The 18,486-nt window shown below is 34.8% G+C and overlaps 1 protein-coding gene across 1 annotated transcript in view; it reads left to right on the top strand.

Moving 5' to 3' along the window:
- Positions 1–18,486, top strand: part of qin (tudor domain-containing protein qin) — a 264,240-nt gene that overhangs the window by 107,247 nt on the left and 138,507 nt on the right. The window lies entirely within an intron of this gene.

The raw sequence follows: 18,486 nt of genomic DNA, 5'->3' as shown, positions 1-18,486 counted from the left end.
TTTTAAAGCTACATCTTGACATTGCTATTATTTAACTTACGGATCAAACACAAAGTTTTCGTGATACGAGCCCATTAAGGATCATACAATTTATTTCCCCACAGTTAAACAACAATTAATTATAATAAAGCGTGATAATAGCTTCTAGCACTTTTTTATGCCATCAACGAGCCCACCGTTACAAGTGATATTGAGCAATCGCGAGTTCAGTGTTACGAAACGAACGAATAACCCGTTTGTGTAAAATTATTCCTTCCAAGGCCGAGTTTATCAGATAACCGACTTGTTACTGCAATCAAAATGCATCGAATTATTAAACGTAGAAAAAAAAAAAATAAAAAAAAAATAAGGTTTTGATTTTGTTTAAATTGTGAAAATCAAATATGACAATTTTTACCGTAAAATAATGCGGCAAAGTTAGGACCAAAGTAAGTTAAGATTTTTATCTAAATTACTGCAAAACTCATATTATAAAATTTGTAATTTTTACTACGAGCATAGCACAATGGTTGTTGTTACCCTGACAAATAAAGTACGTATAAATTCTATTTGGATTTTTAATAACTACGATGCTTTTTGTTCAGAGATTGCTCTCAAAGTATTCTTATTGTAATTCTGTTTAAGATAGTGGATTAAGTGTATACTCGTGCTGTTTTGCTGCCAGAAGCTTACAGAATAGAAAAGTGAATTGTCACAAGGTAACATGAAATACTGAAATGATTTGTTTTGAAATTTGACATAAAATTAACCTAACTAGGTACAATTGTTAGATATCGAACTTTTCGTACTCTTCAAGCTAAAACAAAACTACGTAAGTAAACTCGATTTCTAATGTATATAAGAATTTTTAAAGTATAAATAAAATTTAATTAAGTTTTTTATCCAACTTTTGGCTCGCAAATTTTTTTTGTTTTTCCGGGAGAAAAATTACCATAGAATCGGAGTAAAGCTTCAAACAATTTTGAGATGCGTACTTATTTAAAAATAGATTAATTAAAACATTTTTTTACACAAAAAGTACTAAAAAGTACTAAAACCTAGCGTAAAAGTTACGGTAACTATAGCTCCGACGCTCCGTCCCTAAAATTACTGAAATTTTTACAGTATAATGATCTCTGTCACAACTTCCTCCGCACAATGTAAGATTTCTCTTTTATCACATGGTTTCTCAAAATTTAGAGCCAGTCAACGTTTTCGAAAATGTTGCTCTCCCGGCAACGTCGACTCAAAGTAAATTTCAACGCGCAAAAACAAGCCCGTCCAAAATAAACTCGATAAAAAAACCGCTCCTCTCGTCATAGGCGGTTCAGCTTAATTTTCGAGAAGCGTTCTTTTTTTTTCATGTACAAGTGTTTATACAAAGTAAAGGGAAACGAAAGACCCAAGCGTGCGCAGCGCAACACTCGATAAGGAGGAAAACATACGCAGCGAAGGAAGGCAGCGGCGGTGCACTACACACACGTGGTTTCATAAAAGCGAAAGGTTTCATTATTATGCGCGCGGTCGCTTTGTATGCGTGTGTGTATGTGTGTACGTGCATGTGCACCCTGGAGAGCTGTTAATGCCATTAGTTGCTCGAGGAAGCGAAAACTGGAGCAGAGAGGAGAGTTTGTTGTGTGTTAAAGTCGGGCGAGGAAAAAGAGCCAAGCTGCAAGATTGTTGTTGTTGTTGTTGTTGTTGTTGTTGTTGCCTGCTTGCATTTTCTTACACTCTTATTTTTTTTATCTTTCTCTCTTTAGCTCAGGGTGCGGGAGTCGTTTTGTCCTATTGTGTGTCATTCTCCGTTCTTTGAAAAAATGACAAAAATTGGTAAATCGTCGGGTGATCGTGTCGGGATCAAAGCATGTTGTTTTACGGGTGTCGTAAGATTGCCGATGTCATGTAGCACTGGAAAATGGGGTCAGATGAATCTGGCGGTTGAGCTATTTTTATTTTTTTAGTTTTTACAGATATTTCTCTCCATCTATTATCTTATCAGCTCTTTTTTATGTCAACACGGCAAGTATTTGTTTTTCCGCTAGTGTTGGGAAAGAAGAAAAAATCGGACTACTTAATTGTTTGAAAAATATTGGATTAAAGTTGAATGATCGTTGAAATTGTTTCTCTGCAAATTTCGAGACACTTACGTTGAGATCAGTCGTATCGATGAAACAGTGTCTTTATAAATGTCACTACATTCATCTCATATTAACTGCTGCTTACATTTTACATTGTGCAAACTAACAAAAATTTAGAAAAATCTCGACAAGATTGCCATTTGCTGTGATCGTTTAGTTTACATTCTTCCCATTGTTCTACCAATTTGTTTTTTTTTACAAAAATCACAGTCACCGCGTGTCTTGCGTCACTAATAACATACAGCTCACGAAATAATCTTACGTATTCCTTTGATTCGAATATTAAGTCAGAATCAAATACATCGAATATTGTTGATGTTGTTACGGTTGTTGTTGTTGTTGTTGTCGTTGTTGTTGTTGTTGTTGTTTTACACATGGAAAAATACATAAAAATTATATTACCTTATGTTTAGGTCTAAAACCAGCAGAGTCAACGTTAATCATATTTAAGACAAAAAAAAAAAAAAAGAAAGAAAATAAGGTTATCCTCTTCAAAAGTGTATTCAGCGATCTAAAATATATAGAATTTAACTAGTCTAATCTGACAAAATAAAAATAAAGTTTTTATGGTGGCTTTCTTTATATTACAGAGTATTCACTTGTAATATAAAATTAACTTTTTTCATGACATATTTAGCTAAACTAACATGCATTTTTAATCACTTGTGGTTTCTCTTTTTTATAACTATTAGGTAACAACCTACTTTTGAAAGCAAGGAAACGATTACTTTTACTTTCGTTAATCAGTGATGCATGCTAAATTAAGTTTAGCATGACTACCATAGTTGCATGTTAGATTGCATACATAATTACTAAAATGCCTCTTTAAATTTATCACATTAATATGCTCGATTGGTCAAAGTTTCTGATTGAGAAAAAAAAAAAATTTAATTAAAAGTATCCACATTCGGATCTGAAAAGTTGTGATTACGCATCTGCATTACTCATTACTCATACTTTTTCAAGCGTGAAAATATTAAGTTAGTCTTTTTACATAGGTCAGTTTGACATAAAGCGTATGTCACGTCTGAGAACAATTTCGATTGAAATATGAGCAGTTAACTTTTGCTGTCTTAAAAATAGCCATCACTATAATAAACAACACTATCAATAATTCAGTCATCGAATTGGATGAATCCCCAAAATTTCAATACATTTAATGCTATCTTTTGGATTCTATAAAAGAAATATGTTGTGATACACTTGTGTAATTTACTTTTTGTAATTATAAATCAATGTTACCTGATGCATAAAGCGTAGAAAATTAATTTAAAAAAAATTATTTTATATTTCGCTCTAACCTATTTCATATTTTGTTCCTATACGCTTCCACAATCACGATAATATCAGCTCACGTGATTATCTCCCTATATTTATTTTTCAAAAAATGGGGCTTTGCCCCTAATATGCTTTTACCATCCGCCCCATCTTTTAATAAACATACTCATTTTTTAAGGTTTTTTTTAATAGAAAAATTAAATGACGAGTTTTTTTGGATGGTCAATCTCTATAAAACTTACAAATTCCAATTATTCCATTTTCATTCTTCAAAATCTCATATTTTAGGTTATGCGCTCCAAACTAATTGCACGATTTATCTCAACCAATCATGTAACAACTGATATTTTACAAAAGATACTGTTTGACTGCAACAGTTTTATCCAAACAACAATAATTTCCCCTCAAAACTTTCGATCAAAATTCATCGATCGACAACTCTTTCACAATAACCCATCTTTCCTTTCCCCAACATCATCATCAAAGTTGTCATTTTTACAAACTCCACTCGAAGGGAGGAGAGTAGCGCTCCTAAACCTCGTACAATCCCTGTCTGCAGCTTGATTTTCACCGTGTAAAATCCACAGACTACCTACTCTATACAATCACTGCTGCATCATACCCGCACCTATAAAATCTGTGCTCTGTTCCCCCGCGTAAATAGGCTTGCATTTTAGCGTTTCGCCTCGATGCCTTGTTTATTCGTTGAATGTATAATGAAACACTGAAGCACACGTGAGGGTTTTATGATCGAAACACGTATCCCCGTAACACAACAAATCCACGCGAGCTCGATCCTCTTCTGCCACCATATACTGCAATACACGCGCTCGCGTGGTTATTTTTGTTATTATTGTTATCCGCCACAATGCAGCTTCCCTCTCTCTTTCGGTTCAACGTTGAGCTTAGCGCGAGGAACGCATTAAACGAATAATCGCGCCGCTCCAAGGATTATAATACGAATTTTTGGCGTTTGTCTTGTGCTCTTTTCCTCTTTCTCTTTTTCCTACACTCGCACCCTTTTGACGTTTGGAATTCACTCTCTATTGTACAAGCGCACGTGTGAATAATACAAATTGTGCACTGCCACTGTGCGGGTTTTTATTGCATTTTAGTAATAATATTCTGTTTACTTTATTATTATTTTTTTTTTTTTCGTTGCTCTTTTGGCTGCAAGACTGGGTATTTCTGTCGCGTTCCAAGAGCTTATATGTATTCGAGAGTTGAAAGAGCAATCATACATTGTTAAGAATTGAAGAACGGAAAAGTATGTGCGATCGAAAATAACGTAACCTGCGATCCCAAGGGGAGAGCAACAAAATTCAATCCTTTCTAATGGATCTTCAAGAGAGAGGGTACAGTCCTGGTCACCGTCCATAATTCGTAATTAGTTTGCGTCAAAGGATCATTCTGCGACGGCTGATCTCCACTAGCCAGACGTGACCGAAAACTTTCTTCCTCCCCTTCGAAAGGACTTGGTTGTCGTCTCACTCTTCCTTGCCCCTTTGCCTTTTCATTTGTAAGTAGTTAGTTTTAGAATTAAAATTTAGCACTTCGGTAATGCAGACTAAAAGAAAGCTGTAATTACGTTTATTCACGTTTTTTCGATTATATTCAATAAATATAGCATGATAGTTTTTTATTAGGGGGATTTGATTAATTGTGGCAATTTTTAAAATGTAATCCATCTTATTATCGTTATTGATTACTCATTATATAACCGTGGCTTTAGCGAATTCTCTAGGTGATATCGGGTGATATTATGCGCTTTAGTGAGATACTATCTATCATCGTGTAAGTATTACGAGGTGGATAAAATCTTGCATTGACTATAATCATGATGACGTCATCAATTGTTGGTGAAAGAACTTTTGACATTACTAGAATGCCTCAACTTCAAATTTTTTCATGGTAGCACTAAATACTATCTATGGTTTTACCAAATTCAATATTGTTTCATTGTAAATTAAATAAGGAAACATCATTTCTTGGGTAAGATAAATATCATTCTAATGGTAGAAACATTCAATTCCCTCGAACCATTGAATAATTTAATTCTATAGGGTTTCTTGCTCACAGCTACCGCACAAATCAATCCAACTCAAAAGTCTGAACCTCGTTAGCGCGTAATCTCTTAGGCTTCATTTTACACACGAATTTTGACGCCTTCCTCATCTCCTCCAAATCTTAAAAATTACATTTGACGCGTAAAGTGTCGCAGAAAAACGTCACCGCTGCCGTTGAATATCCCAGTAGCGGTTGCTAGTTTCATTTCAATTGCATCCCTGCGGAATCGGAAGCTTAGTAATGATATACGAGCGCGAGAAAATCGACCGAGCTATTAGATAAAGTGGTTTCACGCCGGGCTTGGCACCTTGCGCCTCTCCCTTCCCTCTAGCTCTTTCAACTGAAAATTCAGGGTCTGACTGACGGGGTGTCTTTTTCCCTTCCTCCTCTTGACCAGCACTTGCACTTTGCACGCTCGCTTCCCTCTTTTCAACCTCTCAGCTCCCAAAACTTTGCTGTCACGCGAAGGGAAGGACCGAGTTACTCGCGAATTTCGTTCCTCCTCCCGACACACGAATGGTACATTGTTTTTTCGTCCATTGAAATTTTCCAAGCGCCAGTTTTTACAAAAGTTGAAATTTTACTACAACTGTCTTGAATCGCTTTATTACACTGTCAATCCAAGCGTGTTAAATAACATGGTTAAAGTGTATAGTTAAGTTTTTTTTTTTTTTTTTTTTTTTATAAAATACGTCATGGTGGTGGGGATAAGAATTTGAAGAACAACTAAATCTATGGTGCACCAAGTAGTTAGCCAGTTTTACAAAACTTGACACTTAAAAATAGGAAAAACCAATGTTGCAAAGCTGGGAAGTGAAAAAACTTGGGTGTCACAGATTCAACACGTTTTCAAATGCATAAAATCTGTGTCAGAAATGTTTTACTCTCTTCAGTTAAATAGAATAAGTGAAATAATTTACTAAGCGTCGATTTGGTTATTCTTAAAAAGTTTATCAATGCTATTATAATGCATTTTATGAAAAATAGAAATTCTGATTGTACGCTTTGAACGTGTACTTGAACACACTTGGATTTTACAGTGTAACACATACGGTAGAAAGTCATCAACTATCGCGCACAACGGTATAAATGCTCGATATATCCCTCCCGCCGAAAACGCGAATGGAATTCCGTTTGTAAACGAGCGGAAAAAAAAACCGTTGGTCACGCTTACGTATGGAGTGTAGCCGGCCGTACAGGCGTAGTAATCGCAAGATCCGGAAAAGCGAACTGACCGCGCGCGAACATGTGTATTGTACAGTGCCGCGAGTCATGTAAGTCGAGAGAAAGAGAATTCGTGTATACACGTGCAGTACACAAAATTACGCGTGTCGCCGATTGTGTATTATATGCCACGGTAGAGCGCACCACTGTTATGTCGTCGACGGCGGGGGAGTTTCGAATGTTTCGATGTGCCACGCGTCGTATATGTCTGCACGTGCAGTGGAGAGAGAGAGAGGGTGGGTGGGTGAGCTTACCTTTCTCGGTGGCCACGTGCCTCGCATTGCTCCGCCACACACCGGGTTGTCTGTGTGTGTATACAATTCGGGATGCTATTTCCGAGAGGATTCGAATTGTTTGATCCGGATGTTTTTGGCGTAAACTCGAGAATTCGATGATACGCTCGCTAATGCTGATGCTGACGCTGTTGTTGTTGTTATTGTTACTTTTTTTTTTTTGCATTGACGAACCCATGGATTTATTTTTTTTTATTGTTATTATAATTGATATTTCGTGCCACGATGCGATCGATGGTCGTGCGTTCTAGAAATACGAATGCCTGTATAGAATAAGACAAAAACTCGGTTTTAATGAATGTTTTCAAGGTAACGTTGGCTCATGTGCTGTTAGGGATACAATGCCACCCCACAAGTTTTGAATGTATTGTCAGAGTGAACTAGACTCGATCTATTACTTTTGACGAAAGATTTGGTTAAAAAATACAGAGGACACGATTAGTCGAAATAATTTTTTTTCTCCGTGATTCTGCACGCTCACGATAACACACTCAAATCTCTGTGTTTTTCGCAGAAATTAAACAAAGCCCTCATTTTACCTAAAAACGTGCGATCACAAAGAGTCTTTTTTTTTCTTTACTTTTTCAGTCACGAGACTCGTTCAGACAAACGCTTTGAAATCCTACACAATAGTGTGTAACACGCGATGTAAACCGATATTTTGACGTTTCGATTTCGCCTCTGCAGAGAGGCTCGAGTGTGCTCTCCTCGGAGAGAGGCGAAGCTTATTCACCCCTACCATTTTCAACGAGTACACTTTTTTGCTAGAAAATTCTCACGTTGGTGGGATCAACATGAGATTTGGATTACACCTTTTCTAGTCTACGCGAAATTGTTCATTAAGTGTGTGGTTTTCGTCTGTTGAACAACAAAACAAAACATCAAAGAAATAACTAAACTATTTTGGTCTCTACGTGACAAAGATTTGTGGTTACGCTGTGAGGAGAATAATGACATTTCGTCTAAAATTTCCAATTCTATTATTATCTGTTTTTTTTTTGTCCCAAAGATTATGGAGACTGTAGATTTTGCAAATAGTATAAAAACGTTTAAACCTTCCCCGGTATATTCGCCCTCGACAAATGCCATGCACTCTCAACTCGACCCGGTACGCGTCACCGTGCCTCAGCCCCTTCCTTTCTTACATCGTGTTCTCCGTGCAACTTTTATCCTCGCGAATTTTCTCTTCGTCCCAGAAAATTGTCCTCCTCTCCAGCTCGGAAATTCCTCTCGCTTAGCGCTAATACCTGCTTGAAATATTCGTGTGTGAAGCTCTGCTTAATATTTACCCCGACGACGACGAGATTGTCTTTCGGGCCTTTTATTATTATGGAAGCGCTCGTTCGCATACACCCCCTTTTTGCTGCGGTTCTTCTCGTCTCGAGACAGCGACGATGACGACGACGTCAGTCAGTTTTCGAAATATTTATACCAGAGCCGACTTACTGTGCACACTAGGTGCTGGGTGTACCCATGCTATAGAAAACACTCTAAATTTCTCGAGAGTCGAGACGACGTTGCGTGACGTGATTGTTTGATGGTGTATACTTTTTCGGGCTGATAAGCGATTTTTTCCCCTTTTTTTTGAGGTTTAATGCTGAGATAAATCTATTATTAAATGAACGTTATCCTAACCTCAAAGTATGGAAAAGACTGTATATTCGAGATTATTTTCCAATAGCAGTAAACTTTTTTCTGAAATTTTTACTCCAAAAAATTCACTTTTATTTGTTGTAAAAGTATTTTTTTTTTTTTTTTACCGATTAAGTCATTTAAACCCATAGTCCTTCAAAAACCATTATATATAGATTACGTTGCTTACGAAGAACCACAGTTTTAATTACATACTTAAAGTAAACAATTTAATGGAATAAACAAAAAATGACGCAAAAAATAAGTATTAAGTAATTCAATTCGTACAAATGATAAAAAAATGTTGAGACATAACACAACCTCAAATACCACTGAAAGCTGTCTTTTAGCAGATTAAGGTTCAACTAAAAAATATTTTTAAATCTTAACGTAACTGGATCAAACCCTGAAAAATTTACTAAAAATAATAGAATTTTTTTCAGTAAATAAATTGTTAAGTCAATTGATCTAACTAGCTAATATATGACGTAAAAATTTCCAAACTTTAGACTGAAGAAATACAATGGGTAAGATTTGTTTTAATTTAATAACCTTAAATTTCATGCTATTGCTAGTGGTAGTTTGAATATCATACTTATTATGTAATTAAATTTTTATTTCAAGGTAAGTGATGAAACCTTAAGCCTTACTCGGAATACACTATCTAATCGCATTGAAAATCAGGTACCCATTAAATAGCTAATACTTATATAAATACACGCTACAAGCTACTTATCGCCGTAAGTATCTGGTAATGCTGTGAATGTTAATTCACACCGACGACATTTTAATACAGTAGTGAATGTCAAGCTGCCACCGCGACATTGAAACGACGTTCGTAGCGTCAAAGGACACTTGGAACATTCCCAAGTGCAACAGTTAAAGAGCTCAGGATGTGAGAGAATTCAATAGACGCGAGCACGGTATAAATAATGCGAGCTATTTTTGTCTTTTCCAATGCAGACTTGCTGCAAATAATTTATCTTATCCAAGAAAATACATCAAAAAAGTAACATGGGATACTAAGGATGTAAATTGTAAATTAAAAAAAGTTAAATTGAAACAAAACTTATTGTCCAACTAAAAATTAGTAGCCAAACAATTCATAGTGTAAGTTTTAATTTTTGTAGCAATTAATAGACAAAACTTTTCATTGTTACGATACACTTGTTAACATTATAATTTTTTACAGTTAATCTGTGTACTTTCGTGGCAAACAAACACGACCCGTTTCCCGGATTAAATTACGTAAAAATGCCTTAAAAAAAAAAAAACTAAAATTAACAACAGAGGCAAATAACAACTAATACCTCCTAGCTCGAGCTCGAGGTGGCTTTCACGAGAGGTTCGGCCGTCTCCTTTCCTCCGTAAGCACCAGTGCTCGCGAGAAAAGCTAACCCCGGCTATCCACGTCTATGCTCGTCGAGTCACGTCTCTCGATTTTCCCAGAGCTCCGGCAGTTTGCCCAATAAATCGGCCCGATTAACACACGCCATGCGCGCGAGTCCCTACTTTTTTTTCCTTTTTTTTCATTTTTTTTTTCTTTTCTCTTGTTTTAATACGGCCGCTGTAGGTGTGAAGGGAAAACGTGCTAGAGCGTACGAGCGCTAGGCTTAGTACCGTCAATCGACGGGTTATATGGGACCCAGGCACCGATCAGCTCGAGGCTTGTTTATACGTGCACACGTGTGCAACACCTTACACGTTAACTACGCTTGTTTACCAGACAGGTCACGATAGCGTTATAAGGCTCTACTGTGTGTGTAGAAGCGGCTCTCCTGACTTGCGTACAGTATTTATATCGTTACATCATTTTTATTGTTTTTTATTTGATAGGCGCGTTTGTATTGCTGCAGGATAATTTTCTATGGCTTATGAAATTACTACAATATTATTACATTATTAATTTATCATTAATCCATTTAGAAACTTATGAGTTTTACCAGAATTGACGCGTGCAAAACATTACAAAGGGGCTGAGCCCCTTTCAAAATTTTTTTAATTTCTATATATTTTCCATAGATAATACCTTCTCTGATTTGGATAAACTAACAGAAATTGTTTTTAAAAAAAACATATTTTAATGCTTCAAACAGATATGTATTTGTAATTAAAATCAATAAAAATTAATTTTGTTAATCGAAAAATAAAAAAAAAATTAAAGTGCCTGTAACTATAACAATAATTACTGTATGGCTCATTGACAATAAAAAAAAACTTCTCACCGATCAATGAATCAATTAAATAATGGATAAAACCCACCTCAGACCCACATTAGGTAAGCTAAATATGGGTTTCCCCGTTTATTTTGCGCAATGCAAAAAATCTCGATCATCCGCTTACTTCTACTCCGTTTCTTTCAAGACACAATCCGAGCGCAGGTTTAAAACGTTGAATCGGAGCATCGCAATATCATCTACATATTTATCTCCATCGACACAGGCATGCAAGTGAAAGAGTCAAAAGTGCACCCATTGATCATTGCTCATCGTTGCATTGATATTACAAAACACGTGCTCGCACGTGCCGTGTGCTAATGCTCTGCGCCTATAGATATAGTACGAGACAGCTATAGGGATGTGAGGACACGTTCGCAAAACGGCATTCTCGGCGTGACTTTTCGCGCAGATTTATGTACCAAGACTCACCAGGCCTTCCATTAAAATTCTTTTAGCGATTAATAGCTACAACTGGGTGAAATCCGTTTTTTCTTTCACCGCTTTAATCGAGTTTGGTTTGATTAGGATGGGGTGTCGACTTTTTTTTGTGTGATGCAAAAAAATTTTCATCTCGTCAAAGCGGTGAAATGGCTTGATACAATTTTATACCATTTTTTTTATTTTTGTACAAAATATTTTAAAATTATTATTCAACTCATGTTCAGTCAGAATTAATAATTGTCCAATCAGAAAAATACGTTCCAAGTAAATAATTTCTCGTAAAGTACCTCATAAAATCATTATTGTTTCAAATTTTTTTAAATTTGATATTATTTGGTCCCTAATCTCGATGTAAACGAGACTAGTCAATCAGACTTACAATCAAAAAGATTCCCCACAATCTTTTACGACAAGAATAATATTCTGAATCAGTACAAGCAATATGTCAAGTGCTTAATTTTTGACGCGCAATAATAAAATCACCGTATACAGCAGTAAATTTCGTGAGCTGTAATGCAGACACGAAGATGCTGTGTTAATAAAATGCAGGTGAAAACACATGTGTCGTAACTCGAACGATTTAATAGAAGAGAAGTATTCCTGTCTGCCTTTCGCTCATACACATGTTACTTCACTTAGTGGAAGAAAATTAAGTTATTACTTGTTTGGAAAATAATACCGAATGCATCGTGTCATACAATACAAATTCCTCCAATTGCTCTATATAGTATATCATCAAAATGGCATTATGTCGCGGCGAATCTTGATAACCGATTAGGGTTTCGATCGTAATAAAAAGCCGAATCTATCCTACGAGCAAGAACGTCCAGGTGGCGAATCGTCACCCATTAAAAATCGATTTCCCTATTTGCCCTACTAATTTGCGATGTATAGACGGTCCCTTGTCATGCTGAAAATAAAAATATCGGCTACATGGCCTCTCGGCAAAAGAGAGCGACGAAAAAAATGAAAAATTATACGCCACGACCTCTTTCCCTTTTCAATGTGCGCGAAAAGGAGAAATTGATACGCATGCGCGCTTTTTCTTACTTGGCTGTGCTCTCTCTGTGTGGGGAGGGGGGAGGTGGGCATAATGACCGGTGATGGAAATTAGCCTCGGCTTTTCGCCTGGAGAAACGGAGGTGCTGGAATTTTCGCGAAGTTTATGTGACATGGGGTCGGATTTTAACGCTACGGTGTCATCTTGATCCAATTTTTGGGGGTTTATAATTGTTTCTTACTCTGGTTTCTTTCGTAAAGTTGGCTGTTGTGTTTCCGTGCTTCTCACACATAATCAGTATTATTATTACTGAGAGTCATCTGTCTTTTATTCAAAGAAAATGTTTCATATTCCTGTTTTTCTTTTTTTTTTAATTTGATATCCTGCTAACTACTGGTTGTGTGATGGCACTTTAAAACTATTTTTACAACCCTTATTTTTGCTAGTTACTAGAGTTATATTTTGCAGGCGTGTGTAAAAGAGCAACACTAGTTTGATAATCTCAACCTCGAACTTCAACTATAAGTTAAAAATTTGATGATTTAAAATATGTATATCATAAAACCATCAAAATTTTAGTATTTAACTTTTCCACAATATACTGACACAATAGATTACATTCAATAAAAATGTAGAGGCTCATTTCTAACCTTCAAAAGATTGTTTTGCACAAATGCAAAACACAAGTTTTTTTGAGTTTAAAAAAAATTAAATTGTCCACAATTTTCTACGAGATTCATTCTAATTCAGAAATATTAGATGTTCCACAGTCACAATTTTTAAAATCATTTGAAACTCTACTTGTTATGATGAACATTTTGCTCGAAAATTTGTGGTTGAAAAAGATTTTTTATCTTTACTATTATTTTTGCATTGGTAATTTGTTTAATTTTTTTTTTTTTTTTCATCCCATGCAGTTACATCATTGTAATGTATATTTTACGACACAGTGACATCTTATAATTTAAAACTATCGATATTTTTGAGAACTTTTGAGTTCTTGCGTTATTACAGTACCAAATATGTAAAACACCGGCAGCATTAAATCATTATAAGCGAGTTAACAAAAGATTCCATTAGCTTCAAACTTACGTCACAATTCAGATCGACACAATCACTCATATTGATAAACCGAAAAAAAAATTTTCTTTCCTCCTTTTTACCCACCTTTCGCTCCCCTTCTCTCTTACGCGTGGTTATGTATACAAAAGTAAGCGATCACCTAATCGCATCTAGACGCTCGAAGGCACGCCAGCGCCGCCGATCACTTACGCGCGAAAGCACACGTACATCGATCCTCCGTCTCTTCCTTATCCTGCAGCCCCTTCGGTCAAAGCTGTACATTATCCCGGAGCTGCAGGCAGGTAAAGCCTCGGCTGCGTGTACATGTGTCTGTACGTGACGTGACGGTATGCATGTTATGGCAGCAAGCAATTCGAGTGATTTGCCCTCGAGCGTATCGCGGGTGCCTTTGTGTCTTAGCGGAGCCGGGAGGCTATTCTGGAGATCTGAATACGGGGGGAGCTGCTGGTGCGCAAATTAAATTTTCACGTGCGAGCCCGGGCTCAATTATCCAGGCGAATTTCATCAATGCTCGCGAGCTCGCGTTTATTCGGAGGAGATGCGATGGAGGGTTGCCTTCTTCGCCACACGTGTGTAGATCGGTGTCTCTTTTACTCTTTGGTAATCTAAGATTGATGTGTGCTATCGAAGGGGGGAATTCTGTCCCGATTTTTTTTCTCATGTTGTAATTAACGGAGGGCTGTTCGAGGGACAAGTCTCTTGTGTGTAAACAATAATACAATGTAGGTTTCAAAAAATTTTTAGTCATTTTTATAAATCGATTTCACAATAATTTAATAATTTCATTGGCTATCTCATGCTGAAATATTAGTTGGGTATTTTTTTCACTGCTTGATAATTTTGAAAACATTTATACGTAAAATGAAAAATTAACAATATTTGGAGTTGTTTTACATAAAATATTATAAAATCGTCATACGCATGTGAAGTGCATATACATTCACTGAAAAGAAGTTCCTTAAATTAAAGACAGTTCCAAGCAAATAATCTCTTGAAATAAGATTATACTTAATTAATTTTATACAAAAATTATCTTTGATGTAAAAAAGTCTAAATTTTTTTTAAAGGGAGTATTCGCTAGGAACTATTGTAATAAATTTTTTTTTAATCCTAAGAAAAAACTTTTTTTCAGTGTACTTCATTATTTGAAATGTTGGGATTACTTTTTATAACAATTAAATGGAAACAAAAAAAATTTTTTATTAACTTTATGATTTTTTTTTTTTAATTTTATTTACGTGTATTTACTAATACATTCAATCATTTTAGTTGATTTTTGGTTGATATCTTAAAGGAAGTACAGATGGTTATATAAACTGAACAACATCCCGTGGCTATTACAATGAAGATGCTGTTGAAAAATAAAAAAATTTTAATGTTGAATGTTAACATGTAGTCTAATAAATTTTTTAATTATTCAGCTGTATGATTATATTGTGCATAGAATACATCAGCTAATTTTTTAAATAATTTTTAAGTTGAATATGAATTTTTCAAAAGTTTATTTATTATTTTAGACAAATGCTTCATGCAAAAAAAAATTGGTTGTTTTCTTAAACACGCTTAAGTTTGTAAACTAATTTTAATGAAGAAAAAACGAAAAAAAAAAATTTTTCCGCAAACTTAGACACATTTTCCATAAATATGAGCTACTAATGAATGTGAAATTCATTTTATTAATACTAAATGTTTAATTTTGAATAGAAATTCGCGTAATTGCCTAATACTCAGTAGATACGTTGATTCATATGCTCATTTTAATTTACTTATCATGGAATTGGTAATGCAAAGTAAAGTTCCTAAAAAAAATAGGTTAATTAACGACATCTGGAGTAAAAACGTTATCTTGAAGAAAAAGTCATTAATATTAATCAATTTTGTACAAACAATCAATCCACAACGGCTTCTTCCTATTTTTTCCCTCGTGCAAACCTGAAAAAAAAAAAGGTAAAAAAAGAGGAAGAGTAAACGATCGAGTGAAATGCACCGGCAAATTTCCCTTGGTCATCCTGTTAACGCAGATATTTCAAGTGCGAGCCCGCAAATAACAAGAACTCAATGTGTGTATTCCGGCACGGTGGCTTGGAGCGCGGTCAGCGCATTCGATGATCGGCGTATCGCGTCTCTTCGGAAATTACTCATTAATGCTGACACACGCCGGACCAGCTTTCATTTGCCTCTTCTCCCTCTCTGATGGTGAACTTTTCTCTTTCTCCTTTCGCGCTGCCGATTCGTTTTAAATTAACAGCTCAAAACATTTAAATTGTTGCTCCTGTTTCCGCGAAACGCTCGATTTTCGGCAAAAAAGAAGCTTCCCTGTTATATTTTAGTGTGGAAAAAAAAAAAAAAATTAATAAAAGACATCCTTAACAGTGGAGTGTCATTTTAGAGATTTTTTGTTTACACTTATGAAGACGTTTCGTTTACATTTATACAATATGAAGTAAATATCTCCTTAACTCTTGTTCTTTTGTCGAGAAATTAATTGAAAAAGACAATGATTGTTATCAGAGCACGAGTAGGTCAATACATATAGTCATAACTTTAGATGCTAAAAAGTATGCATCAGTCGTGTCAGCTACTACTTATGTTATTTTTTAGTATAAAAAATTTACAATTACTGTAAAGAGTTCAAATTAATGGAAAAAATGGTTCTAACCTTTCAAATTATCATTTTCAGCCTGAGAATGTATAAAATTTTATAAATTGTACGTAACATAACGTGGATATTTTGGATAATTTTTTATTTCAAACTGAATACACTTGTCCGAGCAGTGTTTCGATTCATTCATCTAAAAAACATGTGGAGCAAAAGAGGAAAAAAAAAGGGAAACACCACCATCAAAAGGAAAAAATAAAGGATGAAAATAAAAAATACCAATGGTCTCGTACAGACGACGCCGCGAGCGATTCAAATGGTAATATTGAACCCAATTTCATTGGAAAAAGGAGTACGCGAGAGAGCATTTGCATCCTCTTCCTCTCTCTTTCCCCGTCACTTTTTCACATCCGAATATCATCGGTGCCCAAGCCCCGAGGCTCTGTTCGTTGCTCCGTTTCTACCGTCCGCTGGAAATTAACATGTGCGCTTGTGATCTCTGCAAAATACTGCCTGCTCAGATTTAAAAATATGCTTTGGCCGAAACAAAATTATAAACGAATCGCACGAAAAATGGTTTAAACAGCGAGATCTACTCTCTGCATCCTGATTACGTATCTGAAAACGTGATACATCATGTGTAAATAAACGTATTTAAAAAAAGTAATGTAATATTTGTTTATGTTGTATTTTCCATGGCGAGAATTTTACACGCAAAAGCAATACATACTTTTTTTTTAAGGAAGTAATCTTGGTGCGTAACTAATACATTCGTTTCCTCATGCTCGGTAAACTCCAACCTCATTTGAGACGATGTCTAGTACATCTGCAATGGGTATCCTATTCAAACTTGTGAAATAAATTTTAAATTTCAATTCAGAAAGCTCCGACATTGTACCAAACTGTCAGCGATTTTTGTCTCTAAGGAATGTCTGTCCTACACGCATAGCATTCCAAAAATATGGAATGGTCAGTTGGTTTGCAATTTAGTATTGTTTATTAATTAGTATATCAACAATTATCTGCCCATCACCATTCGTTGCATTGTCAGGTGGGTTGAGAAATGTTAATCCACTATTTTATGATTAACTATCTAACTGATCATATGATAAATATTTTGTTTCAACAAAAATTAAAATAGAATGTTTAAAAGTACTTTCCAAGCTAATGGAACAAAGTTGTGAAAATTATAATCACGTTTTAGTAAAAGCAGTTTTACTTCCTAGTCAAGTATTTTTCACTTAAGTGAAGGGTTTGACGTCATGTTAAGAGTAGAACTTCGAGTTCAGTGAACAAGATTACACAAGAGCTCATTATTTTTCTACCTGTTATCCACGTGTTAAATTGATTCGAAACTTTTTTCGGAAAATTTTGTAGATCTCCTACATTACAAATAGACTATAGAGTATCGTTAAGAATATATTAATTATAATTATCTAAGACTCACATATAGAGCAGCTACTTACGTCTTTCAAAAGTAACATATGATGTACTTCGTTATGAAATATTTGATTAATATCTATTACATCGTTTTTAACTATTGACATACAGATCATTTAGATAACCAAATTGCAGATCCAACTTTTCGGAGGGTATAATAAGCTGACAAATGTCTTCCAACTTGTCAGTAATTTGACTTTGATACTGAAGTGAACATCTATTTTGGAATGATGAAGTCCTATTTTTTAGTAACTTTTATCATACCTACTTTGGTAAACATTGGTAAGATACATTAAATTAGCCGAATTTTCATGTGCTTTATGTCAAGAATTTATTAAAAGTTATGCATTTGTTTAAACATTTTACAAAAATTGTTACTTAAACTTTATTAAAGTTCGGAAAATGAGAGGTCTTACGGTTTTTGGCGCAAAATTAGAAAGATGGTCAGACTTTTTTATTATGTAGGAACAAAATTAGTTACATTCATAGTTGACAAGTATTACCTAATATTCAATTATTTTTTTGCAAAAACGATAATTGTATTTGAAAATGAAAAATCTTTGTTTGACGCTTAAAAAATGGATTTTTACTCCTTAATACAGAATCGAGTGACTACTTCGCTAAGTCATTACTCTACTTTACATTAAGAATGTTTGTAAATGATGAATTGCACAATCAGTAGTACAAAAAATTTGTTTATTTTATTTTATTTTTTTCTTCGTTTTGTCTTAGATGATGCATTTTTATCTTATAAGTCAGTTGAATTTAAAGGGGAGGTTAATGAATCAGCTTATGAAAATTGGGAATTAGGTTTTTAAGCAGCCTTATTTTCGGGTTATCTTTTACTTTTATTTCTATAGTTCTATAAGTTCTTTTTTACCATAAATTATTTTAAAAAGTTTTTGAAAATGAAATTATTCTACTTATACTGCAATTTTTCTCTATTTTTCAGTAAATAAAAATGTTAAACTTTTTTTTTACATTTTTCGCAATGACTGATAATCAAAGGAATTTTTACTATAACTAGACACTAGTGTCGAAAAAATATGTCATGTGCATAATTTTACAGATCACTTTCTGTAATTCCAAATGG

This window comes from Copidosoma floridanum, unplaced genomic scaffold (genome assembly GCF_036245765.1).
Source record: "Copidosoma floridanum isolate Cflo_tuat_1 unplaced genomic scaffold, Cflo_Japanese_pri ptg000035l, whole genome shotgun sequence".
NCBI classification, from domain to species: domain Eukaryota; kingdom Metazoa; phylum Arthropoda; class Insecta; order Hymenoptera; family Encyrtidae; genus Copidosoma; species Copidosoma floridanum.
This window is presented reverse-complemented; position numbering and strand designations above follow the sequence as displayed.